The sequence below is a fragment of the Aphis gossypii genome, chromosome 1, assembly GCF_020184175.1.
Source record: "Aphis gossypii isolate Hap1 chromosome 1, ASM2018417v2, whole genome shotgun sequence".
In the NCBI taxonomy this organism is placed as follows: Eukaryota; Metazoa; Arthropoda; class Insecta; order Hemiptera; family Aphididae; genus Aphis; species Aphis gossypii.
This window is the reverse complement of record NC_065530.1, coordinates 68,499,448-68,516,565: the sequence shown is the minus strand read 5'-3', so window position 1 is coordinate 68,516,565 and position 17,118 is coordinate 68,499,448.

Sequence of the window (17,118 nt, the reverse complement as noted above, 5' to 3'; positions counted from 1 at the left end):
ATTATATAATATAATTAAATTGTTATGTATAAAATTCATGTAGTATAATATAATGTACATAAAACTGTAATAGTTATGCGATTGGTTTATAGGTTGTATGGTTTGTTGTCAATTATTATTTCTGTTTAAATTTAATCGAAAATAAGGCACTACTGCAATATAAATATACTTTATTTATTTTAATTTCACCCAAAAAATCAAATTAGAAGTAAAACATAAAATATTTAAAATTATTTTTTCTCTCTCTTCAATCTAGCCTGCAGAAAACTAAAATAATTTCCATACGCCTGTTAACCCATTATTTGGTAATAATTTAATGGGTGACCAGATGGTCATCACACCTTTTGATGGGACCCAACTCTATACACATTTATATATATCTATATGTTACATGTACATTGTATATATTTTATATATTATATATATATATAACTGTATATTATATACACCGGCCAGTTTAATGAGATGCAAGGCCACTCCTATATGTGTATATATGCGCCAGGTTCTCTGCCACCTCCTCGACCTCTCCGCCAGTCTTTTTTGTTTTGCTTGTCTCCTCCGTCCGATCTTGTTCACCCTGAACAAAATACACGTGATTTATATACAAGTCTATACGACGTTTTAAAAAAAAAAATTATATACTTATATATGTATATACATAAACAATAATTCGATTAAAAAGACCCTCCCCTGATCAACAAATGTTTGAAAAACGAAGATTTTCACGATTAAAACGTCCATCGTGACATCTAAGAAGTAAAGAAAACGAATGGAACATAGTAAAATGTACAATAAATGTTAAAACGGCAAGTTATTGTGATTACCGTGGCCGAAAATGTAGTACCGGATGGTCAGTCTGACCCCGGAAGGCTATAATAGTGGATATAGATGGAGGAAAAAATAGAAATATTTCGACTGGATTATAAATATGTGAAGAACGTCTCGGAATGTAAAATTATGTTCATGATATAGTAATTGACGCTGGTTTATAGTAGATTACTTTAAGACTATAGTCTATATTATATTTGAGAAACATTTTATAAATGTATTTAAAAGAAAATATAAAAAAAATAATAATAATAAACGTTATAGACATGATTATTAGACTAACAAATTTAAAAGAATAATAGCCGCAGTATGTTATTTTATCATGTAATAATAAAATATTGTCTTAACAAAATGTAGTAGGTATGTGTCATGAAAACCTCACAAGTTGGGAACTATATTATATTACATAACTATTCGAATCAACCTGCCACAGTTATGTTTAAATGATAGGTAGGTACATTACCATCAAACTTTAGTGCAATGATTTTAAGTGCTGTAGTTGTGTGATGTATGATTAAATAGTAATACATGAACTATAAAAAGTAATGATTATCATAGTAATTTTAAGCTCTTCCTCGAGAGTACCAAAATTGTATTAATGAAATTAAAAAAATCATAAATCTTGAATCATTTATCTTAGTATCATACACAATAGGTTTGTTTTCTTTTAATACAGGCTTACATTTTTGTTAATAACACATAAGTTTACCAGAAAGTTGTGTAAATGTGTTGGGAATATTAACTTCATAGTTTAACTTAAATATTGAAGTTTTAATTTTCTGACCTTTTTTTCTAACAAAAATTAATATAATAATTATAATGTTTTGGCTACAAAATACAATTTATGATAAATACAATACCATAAACAAATACAGTTTTAGAGATCTGAAGATGTATTTTTATTATTATTATATTACTATTTTTTAATAATTTATTATCAATTGATTTACTGTTGTAAATATTTAAAATTTTAATATTGAATAATAATAATTAATTTCGCTTAATAAACTGTATTTGGTTTTTATGGCATTTAATGTTGGTTTTTTTATATTTTTATATACCTATCAAGTTGAACACAATGTGGCATCTATATGAAGCATTTGTATAATAATGTACTCGTACATTAGAGTAGTTGAGTGATAGATAAATTATACTACTAATTTTATAACATGCATCATTTTTATAATAATAAAAAAAGTACTTGATTTTTTATGCTATAAGTTTCTGGATTCAAATTTGACCAAGTTATTATTTGTGCGTGTGTGCGGGGGGATCAAAAGTAAAAGCTTCGGACTTTTCTTAATAATCATGGAAAAATAAAAATAAATTAAGGAAAACAAGAATATTTAGCGTTGTTGATTTTTGACAATAATTATTTTATTGTATTTCAAAAACAAATAACTAAAGATGCATTGTAAATATATGATGATTAATAAATCATAAAAAAATCCTAAATATTATGATGTGGTAGTTATGGAATAAATATTTAAAAATAATTAGTGTATTTACTGTATTTTGTTTACAATATTAAATATTAAAAATTATTATTTATATCAGCGTTTCCTGCAAAGTGGGCAATACCGCCCCCCTCGGGGGCGATATGGCTATCCAAGGGGGTGATGAAAGCTACAAGCTTAATTAATTTGTTATTGCTTACTGATGTACTAATACATTTTTTTATGGTAGGGGCGTCTGTTATTTTTTATTTTTACAAGTAGACGGTAAAGATAAAAAGTTTGAGAATCACTGATTAATATGATATTTTTATTATATATTTATATATAATAATTATTATTTATTTAAATATTTCATTGGGGTTTTTGTTTTTATAATCACATCTTTGAAAACCTTGAACTTCATGTTTGGAAAGCACAGTCAATACTTTTAAATTCCAATTGATTCTGTTACACACTTGTATAAAAAAAAAAATAATATCAATATATTCGAATCAAAAATACCTATTATATTATACATAACCACATTTTAAGACGTATGTGTTGTTAACATTAACTTAATACTAAAATCACAGGAGTATTACCATTCAAACGCAATCCTATTGATGTTGGTATTATTCACTTAAAATTTCTTTGTACGAGTAAGAATGTAAGATGCTGAATATTTGTGCTTTTTGAAATGTTTTCACACACTTAAACATATGTATATTGTATTATTTATAAATATATATAATATGAAATAAACCATAGGTATATTTTGTCTGTATAATTGAAATGGTTAGGATACATTATCGATTAATATTGATACATCCCTTAACATAATGTATAATATATTTTGATGATGGCCTCCCTCTCAAAAAATCACTTGTAAACGACACAATGACTGTATACGCTATATACGAGTACATGTACAAACGAAGTAGTGTCATAAATTCTTGTTTTAAGTGTTGTAGCCTATTCAAATTTTGAAAAGGTCAAACACGCACAGGCGCACAGTGCACACCCTAGTTTGTAATAGTATTTGATATTAAGACTTAAAAAAAAAACTTGGTATCTATGGGTGTAGATAGTAGAGGGATTATGGTACGCCGTACGATGTCGTTTGCATTGTTGGTGGACCGGCTCAGTCGTGTTATTAGGTGGCGCAAACGATAAATTAAAACGGAAGCCTTCTCTCAATTCTCAACCCGTTGTTTTCTTTCTTTCTCTTACTCACTTGAATTATTTTTAGATAAGCTGCTTAGGTGTATTACCCGACACAATGAGTGTATAATAAATGTATAAACTCGAATGTTATCGATTGTCCATATTGTTCCAGACCGAATCAAGGAATGTTATATACTTATATAACCACATGTTATGGTATATTATATATATTATACCCATTGAGCAATTAAATACGTTTACCTATTATAATAAGTATATAAAAACTGATCATAAGATTGGCAAAACTTATGAGACCATCTGCACATTATAATATAATATATTCGAATTGCACCTTTGAATAGAATATATTTTAAACACGGTTCATTTTAACTATATCTATAATGAACAAACGACAAAAAAGTATCGAAGAAGGAATTTTATTTATTTTTCATGTACAGTTGATTATAACTATACATTCGTATAATAATATTATAATAAACAAATAATAACAATTAATGATGTAAACATCAGTAGGTTTAATTATACCACAGCAGTCACACGTACGATTCTTATGATATTATAAAATCAATATTGAAAACCGTCAGCTCGTCCTGCAATCATAAAAGTTTGTTAAACATTTTGGTTTATCGTATTTCTGTTGATCGCCAAAATATGTGATATAATCGTCATAGATATCTATGGACGCAATGCCAAATTATGCTTACCGATAAAATTATCGTCGTTCATAATATTCGAAAGTACCTATATATGATGTCGAAACGAAAGTGGTCTATAGTATTAAAACTGTATTCAAACGCGACATTCGATTTCAGAGTTTGTATAGGTACCAGTATATTATAATATACACAATATATTACATGTACGTATATTATTATATATTGTATAGGGTGTACTCCATAAGACGACACGAGTACAAAACAAATAATAATAGGTATATATTGCAGTAGGCCGATAATTGAATATTGCTGAATAGCACATACGACTCGTGTACAAATCGTTTAAGTTCTAATATTATAAAACGTCAAAACGATGATAATTGTACGTGACGTATATACAACGCGAGACTTAACCCGACCGCCGTGTAAAATATATAATATTATTATTATCTCTTATTATCAGCTCTCCGTACACAAGTATGACTTTCTTACGGGCGTACGTCGTCGTCGTCGTCGTCGTTTCTAAATGGTGTCCGGGGTCGTAGGTCACGGGCGGTGTGTACGACGACGATGACGGCTGAGGTCGCGGCGGGCTCCGGCCGTAATCGCGGGGAGGGGAGGTAACGGCGGGCAGGGGAGGTGGTCGGGGGGGGGGGGGGAACGCGTAGAAACGGCGTTCATGAATGAACGCGAGAACGGTCGAGTTTTGACGGTCTGGCGGCGGTCGTGGTAGAAGTGGTTGTGGCGGCGGCGGCGTGCACGCGCGCTTCTTCCGACCGACCGAATAATATTATCATATTATATGTATTTTTTTTTTCGACAACGCTCGCCGTTCTCGTGAATGGAGAGCCAGAATCAGAGAGACTTTTGACTAAGACTCGATGGGAGCGCGCTAGGCGCGTGGCTGCGGCTCTCGGAATCTCTCCGGTATTGACGATAACGCGGCGGCCGCGGGCACCATCACATACAGGTATCGTATACTTACCTGTAGAACATGTGATGCTGTGGTGGCGCTGTGCGGCGCGTGCGTGTACGACAGGTGGAGTTTTGTATATGTAATAGGCCGAGGCGGTTTAATAATACTGCAATTATTATTATTGTGTATACGTACGTATTATTATAACGACGATGATAAACACAATAACAATAATGGCTTGTTTTATACGGTTAGGCGAGTAGTCGTATTATTATGTCATATTTTAATATAAAATATATTATATTATATGTGTCAATAACGGTGGCTCACAGATTATTATAATATTATATACCTAATATTACACCGCGATATCAATTGTAATATTATATTTTGTACACAAGGCCGGGCGAGTCGACAGATTTTTGTATGTACCTATTTTATATACAGCTGGCAGTTAAAGATTTCCACGAGTTGATTATAAGTTTATGAATATTGTTACTATATTATGTACAATCGTTTCAAAAAAAAAAAATACGTATAATTGCTTACAATATATAGTTTTTATGAACCTATACGTTTAAAACGGCATTGTTTTTTAAGCGCAATTAAAACGAATAACGTATTTTATATAGGTACTACCTAACCTGTAGTAAAAGAGATTATACTAACCTATAACTTACTTATAGTCATATACGGCGACATTGCAAAACTGTAGAATGTTTACAAAAAATGAGTATAATAATATGTTTGGTGCTGTATTATATTATATAAATACAAAGCGAGAAAATATAATTATAATATTATGTAAATTTAAATATTATATTTTGGCTTCTTCACATAGAGTCCGATCAATTTTAAAATTACAATAATAATTTGTTAATGCACTTTTTCCAAAATCCTTATTATATCTCCTAGTATACCTACTTGGATATACTAGTATATTTTTGTCACAAACCGATTCAATTCAAATTGAAAGTCATTTTCTAAAAAAGTATTTAGTTTTATCATTAATTTTATACTTCGTATATACAGACATAATATGTACTTAACGTTATATACTCGAGCAAGAGAATTGTCCGAAAACAATAGCATATAATGGTACATAATATATTAATATACATGTACACACTTAAGATATGTGAAGGTGCAGATAAATAATGGTAATAATAATAATAATAATAATAATAAAGAGGTTGTTCGGGTCAATCGGGGAGGCGCACAAGGCACATCCGGAGCAGTGGGACACCACCGCCACGGCTGTTCGTGACCGTTCAATATTCATAATAATAATATGTACACCAATGTGATAAATACGGCGTATTATAATATGACAATAATAATAATAATAATAATAATAAGACTGTAATATCAACAGGTAGGTACTATAATAGTAAATAATATTATGCGTATGTTATTATAATATGTCATCAAACTATTGTAGTTGTATTTGTACCTAAGTAGGACAAGAGTATATACTAAGAGGTAAACGGGAGTTGTTTAAAATCGTTTAATGAAATTAATTATGACTATATGACTGGTAATATTTAATCAAGCAATAGTAAAGTTAGATTATAAAAAATAGAGGTACAATTAAGAGTTATGAGGGAAATAGTCCCTCGGAATTTTATTTTAATAATATTTTACTTTTTTTTGAAGTACCTAATAAAGTTTACAGTTTTTAACTTAAAAAATTTAATCCCCCCATCCCAAGGGAAATTCATAATAAATTACACCATTGATGACGAATACCAGAATATCGGAAAATCCTTTATACATGGCTATATTATTAAATCATTTGGATGATTTTATATTCAGTACCTACTACCTATACTAATATACGTTATACTAATTTTTATCCGATATCTGTAATAAGTTAAAACTTAAAATATATAAGGAACCATAACACGTCACATAAGCTCTTAAAAGTCTACGAAAAACCGAGGGACTTATTTATCTAGTAAATATTTTAATTTTAGAAAGAGCTTATAGTTATAACTTGTAATTTTAAATTTATTCGTAGTTATAAGGTATTAAGGTATAGCCCAGATATACGCAGGAAAAGTTTTGATTATATTTTTAGTTTTCATAAATAACTTTCCAAGAATCAAAATGCCTAGAATGATAATTCTTTTATTCATAATTCTTTTTCTTATAATATAAATAATACTCGTAACTTACCACTTCAGTTTACTTTTTTTTGTATTTGTTAATATTTTATATTCAATATTAATAATATTAAGTGGATATTATTTTCTAGTTGCAGCATTTGACATTTTTGTATAATTGTATTTTATAACCACGGAAAGCACTTAAGTACTTCAAAATTAAACAATGTATTATATTTTATCAAAATGTATAATAAATTTTTTTTTTTTATTTCTTTAATTATGTTAAATTGATATCTTGCCCGATTTTGTTTTATAAAAATATCATTTATAGTATATTTTATTAATAGTTTTTATATGGTAAGAACACTAAGAACAATATCTAAATTTAATACATAATATACCTATTGACTATAATATAATATTATTTAATTTTCAAAGATTTAATATTTAGATGATAACACATTTTTATAATTTTTAAGTAATTATAATATTATTATTAACTGCTAATAATGTCTTCTAATATTATCATTATTCATTAAATAGTACATATTTATTTATTTAATGTTTTAATAAGGATACACAATTTTCAATATAATGTGATGATGAACTTAATAATAATAAAATTATAGGTACGCATAAGTTGGTAATGTCAATAGGTTGTGGGGAGGGAGTTTAAAAATAAATAATTCAAGTACTTTTCTTAATAATTAAAAATATTAATGTGTAACTTTTTTTTTTTGAATATTGATTTAATTTTTTTGATATACCTATATTTAATAATTTAAAAAGGTATAATCGAGAAGTATTTAGAAAACTAGTAGGTACCTAATTCCGAATTTTCGCCAAATATTTGTCATATTACTTACTAGAAATAATGTAATTTAAAAATATTTTAGCATTTTTAAAGCTATTTGAAATTATTAACTTTTAAAATTTTATTTATTTATGTTTATATAATTTTTGTTTTTAGTTCAAAAAGCATGAAAATTTAATATAAAGGTTTTAATTAATTGTTCTCAAAAAAGTTAAACAATGTCAAAAATAAATAGTTACGTATTTTTTTTTTTATTAGCTTATGATGTTAAAATGTTGACAAACTTTAATGTAACAAAATTTTTAATAAAATATCAAAATATATTTTTTTCAAAACTCATATTTATGTTGCATCAAAATACTACGTTTATATATCCAATCATATTATGATTAATTAAAGAAAATTTAGTGCCCATATAATATTACGATAAATATAACCTATATTAATAAGCATTATTAATTTGATAGTCTATGGTCGTAAATTCGTAAATATAAATATATTTTTTAAATATTTAATTTATATCCATTTAGTGTATTAGTGTGCATGTTTTGATCAATGAGACTCAATTAAAAAATTTGGTTTAGGACTCATCGCTGGAATATTCTGCTCCTGTATACTGTTTTTAATTGTCCAATTAAATGATTCTTTATATTTTAGCAGCTAATCTGAGCTGTAAACATATACTATGCATAATATTTTATTAGATACCTGATTTTATGATCTAGTGATCAGTTCATTGGTAATTTAGTTCATGGTACATTATCCTTGCAATCAATTAACCGGAATAAAATATGTACAAATTAACTATTGGTCAAACTATATTATACATGTAATTAGGAATTGCATCTTAAGTTACAATAAAATATAATGTACTTACTTAACATATTATGGTTAATTTTTATCGTAATATTAATATGTTTTTGTTTTTATTAGTAATTTTGATTCTATAATATTACAATAATTAATAAATAGTGGTATTTTACTAATTTTATATTATTATAAGAATATATTAAAATTTGTATCGATATTTTTTGTACCTGAAGGCTAATAAATCATGATACTTAATCTAATGCAGTAGGTTTAAAAACATTTTAATGTTTATTGTTATTTTAGATACACCAAATCTAATAATAAAAAGTCAACTACGAGTCGTAGTTGAATTCGGACAGTCCCGAAGCTTAAAATAAGTTAAATTTGAAGGAGTAATGTATAGCTTTATTTGAAAATGAAAATGTTTTTTTCTTTTTGGTGCTACAATAATTTATTTTTATTTACGAATAGCTGTCCAACACAGAATATGTTATACATACTATTTTTAAATTAATGTTGTATTTTATTTTTACTAATTTTCAGTGTTGCATTTTGTTAAATTATTTTTTATATTTTTAATTTTATGTTGAGTGTAAGTTAGAATTGTCAAGGTTTAATTATAACTAGATTCAAGCTACACATGAAATACTTCCACTTTTACTTTAAAGAAAATATTTAACTTAAAGTGTAATAAACTTTTATTTTATGTGATTTTTTTTTTTTAGATTCGATAACGCCGATAACTGATATGTTTATTTCATATCTACTGTTTGCTTGTACGCAAAAAATAAATATAAAGTCAGAAGCGGATTAAACACTTCTAAAATATACGTTAAAAGTATTAAGTGTTTGCTATGTATTTGTCTATATCTATACTATACTATTTTTAAGTGATAGTCCATGCATTTTAAAAATAATAATGTTATTAAGATTCTCAGTAGCTAAATCAATAACTAATAAAAGAACATTAAATTATTTATGGTATTTATATTATTTATAATATGTCAACAATTAAATAATATTAATAATAATCATAATTATTAACTAAACTATAACAATTTATAATTTTACATATTTTACTATTGCTTTTATTTAATTTTGGTAGCACACAATTATATGATTTATTTTATAGGCATATTACTTTATCAGAGTATCGTGTTGGAAATCTAAACTGCATTTTTAGTATATTGCCATATTATTATTATTATTATTATCTTTTCAATGATATATATGTTTATTGTTTAGGCGTCAATGAAATATTAATTTGTTTACAATAAGTATTATATAACATGTTTTCTGATCATGTTTAAGTCTTCATTCTATAAAATACTAAGGCTTTTTTTAGAATACCAAAAACTAGAAGGTATGAAAATTAAACATTTTATACAATGATTAGATATTCTAACTAATGTTGTACCCCGAATAGGAAGTGTATAGAATTTATACAAAATTATACATTAAAAAATATGATCAGATAAGAAACTTAAACCAGCAGAAATTGGTGCTACGGTATAAGTTTCAGTATCCGATGTAAACAAAGATCATGAGATGATCAAAATGTTTTAGTTGTTGATATAAAGATAAATATAAAACAATGTATAGTTAAATATTTAATTTATTCATATTTTATTATTTATAAATTATAACCAATTTAATATTATTTCAACTAACAGTTGATGGGTATTATCGATAACGAACTATGGAGAAGACCTTTAAAACGTCACACTCAATCCTCTAGGACTCAATTCATAATAAGTATGTTAGATAAATTTATTAATGATCCAAAGGAAAATACATTTGATTTACAGACAATAGTAACTCAACATTCTACTGGACAAGATATTGTAAAATGTACATCCACGTCAAAATGTCAAAGCAAAAAATAATATTTTATACAATTGAAAGTGACAAGCATCAAATTTATACTGCAATAAATAATAAACAAATTAATGTAATCGAATAATATATAAGTATTTAAAAATTGATTAAAACAATAAACGTATTTTGATAAAACACTAATTTAAAATTTCGGATCACTGGCATTATCTTATATAGAAATCTCGAGAATTTCATTAGAATGGCCATAAGGCATAATTTAAAATAACATTAAAACGTAATATATTGCCAAATAGTATACAAGAGTTTCTATAGAGTACTTGGGATTTCTATTGAATTCTTATATTCATTACATTTCCGATAATATATACATTACATCGTATATACTGTAAATTGTATATAAACACATTGTACAATGATCGAGAGTGCACACGTATATCTATCTACCTATATATATACGTCCGCACACTACAAGTAATTGCAAATCTGTCGCAGACACGGCGGGGAGAGGGCGTAATACGTTCTGTTCAAGGAGGACTAAATCGGTGGGGATAGTTTATATCCGTAGGCGAAGTACTACAAATTGACCGGACGTATCTGGATCGGGTTTTATGGTAAATTAATGCTAATGGAGTTGCATGTTATTCCCTATGTATATAAAATCGCGAGCGCGCTCATACACATTCCCAGTACGATGGCTAGGCGGGATACGTGTTGTGCGTACGGATGTATGTGTAGACGAGATACAGAGGTGCTATAAAAATCTCGACGGAAACTGGACTTTTTTATTTTAATTATTATTATTATTACTATTACCTACTACCAGTGGTGTATATTACTAATACACTCGGTATAATATAACGGCATCACGACCTTTTATTTCATTCATAATGAGTAATGACCCGCACAAACCGGGTGACTTTACGACGATTTTTACTGTATCGTATTTTGCTCATTCACTTTCTCGTTTCTTCTCACTCTATTCTTCCACAAATCATAGATATTTGTTGTACCGACATCGGTAACAATAAGTACCTATATATTATAGTGCAGTCGCTGATCGGTAATTGAAAACTCGGCCCGATATAGATACAGGTAATAAAAATATCGATTGTTTTTGATTTGGTTAACTTGACCAATACTATTACGGTAATTAATACAGCGACTGTATACTAATGGTATTTATTTCAAGCTATTTCATTTTTACATACTTACAAGTTATTCAATTTACCACGAAAAATCTGTTTATATATCGTTCACGCTACCATCAATATATGAGACTAAGTCCAATTACTTTTACTAAATAATATAGATATAATAAGTATTATAAGTACCTATTTCGCACGAATACCGCATTTACACGATTAAATAATGTTACTTAACTTGTTTGATTTATTTGACTAAATAAAAATTAAAAACTAATATATTAAACTCATGATTTAGACCGATAGGTAGGTATATATGGTTAGAATACTCCTATGGTATAGAATCCTGGAATTCGGTAATAATCTCGAATACCAATAAAATACGTGAATATTTCAAGTTATTCAAATGATATAAATCCTTCATACTATATAGTATATATTTAGGACGCTTCCACAGAGTATGAATTCATCAAACTAATAAGATTTCGCTATCAAGCGTAACTTACTATACCCAACATTTTTTTTAAATTCTAGTAAGCACAATTTACTAAAAATCTTATTGTATTACATTTTTAAGCCTCATAGACATATAGGTATTAAAATTAAAATTGTTATGCGTTTTAATTTTTAACTTTATTTAAATATTTTCCTACAATTAAACCAATTTTTAACAATTAAATTATTATTATAAATATATAGGTAATAACTAGTAAATAAATAAATAAATACATTTAAATCGTTAAAACGTTACATCTTACATATATCATTAGTTATTACTATGAAGGTATATAACAGATACATTTTTTATTTATACATGATGCGTACATTTAAAAATCTATGTATATAGGTATATCGTATATGTATAGAACATTATTATCATCATGGATATATTTAATTTCAATCTTAGTCCTCGTTATAATCCTTTACTACTTTTTTATTCAGTTTGTATTTATTTTATAAATGAGATATTATCTGAAAGTGATGATCAATTATTGCGTTTGAAATTTAATTACGAGTAAGAATTATATACAAAAATTATTCATATACAAAATATTTTTAGATTTTATAACATTATAAACCTAAACTGTGACTATCTGTATTACATTTTAGTATTTATGTGTGTTTTTATTTTGCTTATCTATTAATTACCTTTTTTAAGTTATCCAAGATTTCTCCAAATTTCGAATTTTATAAAAAAAAAAATTATCTATTAAATAACATATTGTATATTTTATTGTTTTTTAAAATTATAATGGTATTCATGAAAATTTAAATACATAAATTTGTTAAATTATTATTGACTGTTAAGTAAGTGGCTGCAGAAGTACCATTTTAATAACATTATATTGTCTATAACGATTGTTCAAAATCTATAATTAATGTGCAGATATTTACAAATTTTTTTTTTTTAATACATTGGTTCCTACCAGGAATGTATACAACGCCTTGTGTACGTATGTTGGAATTTCGAGTTAAATTGAAAAAATAAATAAATAAACAACACTACAAGAATCTGTGGCTGAACAATTCTTCATTAGCATATTCAGTAGCACTCGGTACACAGGATGGTGATAAACTGTTGTTTGTTCAGCTATCATGTGTTGGTCTAACACTTCTCCTGTTACGCCTTCGACGTGGCCCCCGTAAGTGTAAAAAGAGAAATAAAGAATCGGTGTGTGTGTGTGTATTTGTATGTGTGAACACATATTGTAATCGTTCAGACACCTCTTGGGTAGTCGATAATGAGCAAACACACCGAAAAGAAGTCGCGAGTTGTTTTTTTTACCTTTTTAATGGACGTTCTTTTTGGAATTATTTTTAAACACCGGAAACGAGACGTTTACATCGAGAAGCATAAAATTTACGATTATTATCTTGACCGTACGATGTCCTCAGGTAGTATATAAAATCAAAGTAGTCAGCTCAACCGACTGTAATTTCAAATACTTGTATTGTACATAATATATTTTGTTTAAATATTCTAGTGTTAATACTTTATACAATACAATATATTATATTACTCTTAAATTATAATACATAATAAATTACGATTATTTCATTATAATATTCTTCACTATTAAAATATTAATTACTGCTGATTATTATTTGTTTTTTGCCTGTTTTAAAGTACGATATATTTCAAAACTATTAAAAAGTATGATGTGAAACAAATAATAAGTAATAAAGTTTTTGAACATTATTTTCATACATTTATAACTAATATATTATTATTTGTGCTCTGCATTTAAAAAAAATATCTTTAGATTTTATCACTGATGATAGTACACTCAACTTTTTTTTATAATCTTTATAGGTACTGTTCATTATTCAAGTCGTATTGAAAAAAAAAATTAAATTGATAGTATTTTATTTAATTGACCAACAATAATAACAATTTGTCTATGTAGCATCAATATACAATTAAAGTGTCTTTTCTTACATCATATGGGAATTTAATCTAGGCGATTTTTTTTTTCAAAAATTTATATTGGTGGTACTATATTAGTCATAAATTTATATTAAAGTACCATAAAAATTATAATAATAGATTTGTGTATAACATATGCGGGCGTATGATGTTCTCGTGCAGTCTATTTATGTATGTGTCATAAATTCATATCTAATAAAATATAGATTCTGATAAAATTATTCATACCTATCTATACTCTCAACAAATTTAAAAATTTTAGTTGTTAATTAGATGCTGTTTTTAATTTTTTTTTTTTTTAAATTAATTGCTGAAATCACCAACAATAGATTTGTATACTATATTTTTCAAGCGAAAGTAATAATAATATGCTAAGTTTTATAAGCACGTTTATGTAAATTATAGGTAGAATAAAAAAAAATCTAACCTAAATTGTACTTAGAGGAGGTTATTTCACAATAATTAAAGTATAGTTATAAGATAAATACAGATATTTTAGTAGTATTTAAAATTGTAATTTTTAACCATATTGTTTTGTTGAATTGTGTTTTTAGGTTCTTAGATCCTTATATAAATTTAATAAGTTTTGAAATTCATTGTATAGGTATGGATAGGTACGTATTGAACGTATAGGAATTTTATTTATTATATTGTATTCAGTATTATTCATATACGAACAGTGTTCACTTGCAATTTTTAAAATGTTCAATAAAATTTATAGGATGAAAAAAATAAATATTTTTAAATATTCATTATATTGAATTTCAATAATTGAAATAAACGCTTTATATTCTTTATTATGATTTCTAGTTATTGTATAGATTTAAGTTCAGAAAATGTAAATAAGTTTTAAATTATTAAACGGCTTAGGTACCTATTTACATTCCTTAAAAGTATGACATACCCATCTAATATTGGCATATATTATTAATACATAGAGGTACACCCGATGACTTAATGATAAGGTTTGACAGCTTATATTATTTAAAAACGATGTCTATTGTCTCTAAAATTGGGTCACTACTCACTGCTCACTATAATACAAGTATATTATAATCAAATATATAATTAAAAATTAAAGTAATTACAAAAATATAAATTTAGTTTTAAAAATATACATTTTTACATACATCAATTATAACTTAAGTCAACAAAATAATTCACGTGCAATAATCTCATCAGATAATTAATAGTTCTTTTACTTCAAAGCTTTCTAATTGAATTTTATTTCACAGACAGTCGGTGTGTTTTAAATGCTGAAAGTAAATGTTTTAGAAACTTTTTGAATATGAATTATAGAATTGTACGGACATGATATTATATATACTATGTTATAAATGTTAAGATGAGTATCTGGAGTAATATTTTTATATTATTTATGTGAAGTTTTTATAAAGATTCTACAAATTGTAGATACATCATAGAGATTTGCTATAGTATGAGACAAAATAATATGAAAACACAACATTCACATACAATTTAGCAAAATAAAATAAATACTGAGCACTGTGGTATAGTTAACATTAATAAAACCAATACAACTATATATTACAAATTAAATACCGATTTATTTATAACTAAAAACAATTTAATTATGTATACGCAGTTTCTTTATTGTTGAAAATGTATATTGTTCATAAATTATGGTACAATTTTACATAAAAGATTTTTTGCATTTTAATATAGAGTATTTTTTTCAATTTGCATATTTTATTGGTTATTACAAATTTGTTTATTATGAATTGTGATGCCTACTAAAATTGTTTCATAGTAAAACATAATTAACGCGTAAGAGTTAAAAACGCATAATTATGTGTCTTAAGATATCAATAGTTTGTAAATATTATGAAACAAGCCGAGTACATACAATTTTCTTTTATTATACCTACCTATCATTATAATTTTTAAGTATTTTGTGACAGTTTCCTCATCATTTATCTGTATGAATATATGCATTAAAATGTAATGTAAACTTAAATTTAAATAAATAAACTTTAATAAGAGTATATTATGTTCATTGCAGCTGTGAGATGTAATAATATTTTTTTTCGCGCAACCGATTTAAGTATCATAATATATGATCAATTTAAAAATTGGAAAATATACAAGAAGTATTATTGTAAGTCCAGTCTTTCAGCATGCCCGTAGACATATGATAATTGCGACGAGATGTGGCCGTTTCATTAACTTTACTCGACCATTGTATTATAAATTTAGATGTCAGGGATCAAAGGTCTCCAAGGTCTTATTCGTTCAACCGGAGCTTATATTCTATTAACGCCGCTGCAATGTACGATGGTTTCCGAACCGTAGACTTTTTCTTGTTTACCGCACATTCCGCCGTTGTTTTAATGAATGTCCTATTTGCGCAATGCCCGAACACCAATCGATAGTGTCTTCTAATAAGTTATAAGTCATGAATATACTTACCTTTTTATATCTGCGGACACGTTGTGCATAAAATTATTCAGTGTTTTTTGAAATTCTTTGACGAGTGATGTCGTGTATGTACATTATACAGCTGCAGGTTATTAATATTATTATATGATAATTGTACGCATTTTCAAAAAATAAAATATTTACTAGACACTCTAAACGGCGAATACCTATAATTTCAGCGTATATACTCCTTATAGTAACTTTAATAGCCTGAAATCACAACTAAATAATAATATTAGGTACCTACTCATCAATTGTTCACCCGCCTAAAAATATGACAAATCGTCCACATCGAAACGACGTTCTGCGTTTATTTGTCATAAAGTATAGGTATGTATGCAATGAGTATATTGTTATAGTCACCGGTCATGAACTGTGTGTGTGTGTGTTGTCCAATATGGTGGGCCTCAGATAGTTATGTCTTAATAAAAATATTATAATACCAGTATTTTACCCTACTTGCGTTACAATATGTGATTCTGAAACGATAACCAAACACAACTATGACAATTGACAC